This window comes from Setaria italica, chromosome V (assembly GCF_000263155.2).
Source record: "Setaria italica strain Yugu1 chromosome V, Setaria_italica_v2.0, whole genome shotgun sequence".
NCBI classification, from domain to species: domain Eukaryota; kingdom Viridiplantae; phylum Streptophyta; class Magnoliopsida; order Poales; family Poaceae; genus Setaria; species Setaria italica.
The window spans coordinates 4,035,128-4,037,036 of NC_028454.1; the positions used below are offsets into that span (position 1 = coordinate 4,035,128).

The 1,909-nt window shown below is 57.5% G+C and overlaps 1 pseudogene; it reads right to left on the bottom strand.

Moving 5' to 3' along the window:
* Nucleotides 1-233: 233 nt before the first annotated feature.
* On the bottom strand, nucleotides 234-1,485 carry LOC101761915 (annotated as a pseudogene).
* Between the last annotated feature and the right edge of the window lie 424 nt (nucleotides 1,486-1,909).

Genomic DNA, 1,909 nt, shown 5'->3' on the forward strand with positions numbered 1-1,909 from the left:
ACTGAGAGAGAGGGGGGGATAAGTTTAGATTGTGAGAGAACAGCGCGCGGGGGATGGGGGGGCCGATAGGAGATCTAGTACCGGGCAGGATTCCCACCCAGTACTAAAGGGGAACCTTTAGTACCAGATGGAGACCCCACCCGGTACTAAAAAGGGTCACGAGGGCCTCCTCGGGGACTATTCGATAGACCCCGTACGAATGCTACATTTAGTACGGACCAAAAAGTGACCGGTACAAAATCTCAGGATGAGAGGTCCATTCCCCCGGTCGCGAAGACGGTGGCGTCAAAAGGATACCGCTGCCGTCAACGAACTCGACAGCGTTGCCATGCACGCCAATCATGGCCGGCAGAACCTGCAGAAACACATCACGTAAATAAACGACGATGTTTAAGCAAGAATTTCGACCGACACGCATTTCAAATGAATCGTCAGAGACTCAAGAGCTTGCAAGAATCAAGACTCAAGAAACGGGTGAAATGACCTGAATTTGGCCGCTCTTGATCTTCTGGTAGGTGCCGCGGTCGATGACCGGCGAGACATTGGTCTTCTTCTTCCTCTCGAAGAGCCCCGTGGCTGGCCTCCGGAGGCCGTGCTTGGACGTGTCCCCAAACACATGGTAGCTTAGAAGTAGCATCAGCTTGTCGATCATCCAGGTCGGCAGGTACTTGGGCAGACCGCAGACTGACCCCCACGTTCACTCTCTCTCTTGTCAGAAGGTGAACCTGCAGTCAGTGGCCAATCAACAAATCATCCAGGGAGATTAGGAGAGTTCATGTGCTATTTTCTTCACGCCTAGACTTCGATTCATGAAGTCTAGTGACACTGACCTCGCCACGGACGACGATAGAGGTGACAGCGCCGGCTTCGGCGAGGTCCAGGGCGATGTCCATGCCGGAGTTGCCACTCCCGACGACGAGCACGGCCTTCCCCTCCAGCCCCAGCTCCTCAGCCGACCGGTACTCGCTGGCGTGCATCACCTTGCCGGGAAATCCCTCCAGCCCGGGCACCGCCGGCACCACCTTCTCGTCGTACGGCCCCGTGGCCAGCACGAGGCACCTCGCCGCGTGCAGCTCGAGCTCGCCGGTGTCCAGGCGGACCGCCTCGATGTCCCACCGCCGGCGGCCGGCGTCGAACCGCGCGGCGCGGACCTCGCGGTGGAGGCGCGCGCGGACGCCGAACCGCGCGGCGTAGCCGTCGAGGTAGCGCGCGAAGTCGCCACAGGGGAGGTAGTCGGGGGCCTCCGCCGGGTGCGGCGCGTGCGGCAGCGCACTGGCGCGCTTGTGGAGCTGCAGGGTGAGGCTGACGTAGGTGCGCTTCCGCCACATGGAGCCCACGCAGTCGTCGCGGTCCAGGACAAGGCTCCGCACGCCGCGCAGCGACAGGCACGCCGAGGCCGCGAGGCCCGACGGCCCCGCGCCCACGATGATCACCTGCTCCGGAGCCTGCGCCATGGACGACGCTTCTTGGCAATGCAGCAGGTGATGCTGTGGCTGTGATGGGAACTTTGTTACAGAGAGGTCTAGGAAAATGGATGAGAATAAAAGGTTGATGGTGTTGCAAGTGTTGACTACAGTGGACGTTTCGACGGTTTCGTAGAATTGTCACGTGTCAATCAACACTAAAAGCTCAGGACACGGGTCTGTACAAAGGAGCCACAATCATATGAAAATGATCTTTTTGGAACGTGTGTTTGGGATTAACAAAAACTGTTGTACAATCCGAGAGATATTTTAGTTTCTCAAAAAGATTGCAAACGAAGCTGAGTGAATGATAGCCTACTGTTCCCCACTCTATATCCACGAGGCCGCAACCCGCAAAGGGTGCAACAACATACATTGCGGCCACATCCACATGGCAACCAACAACAATTGAGAATGGGAGTTGTTGCAACATGAAGGGATCGTGA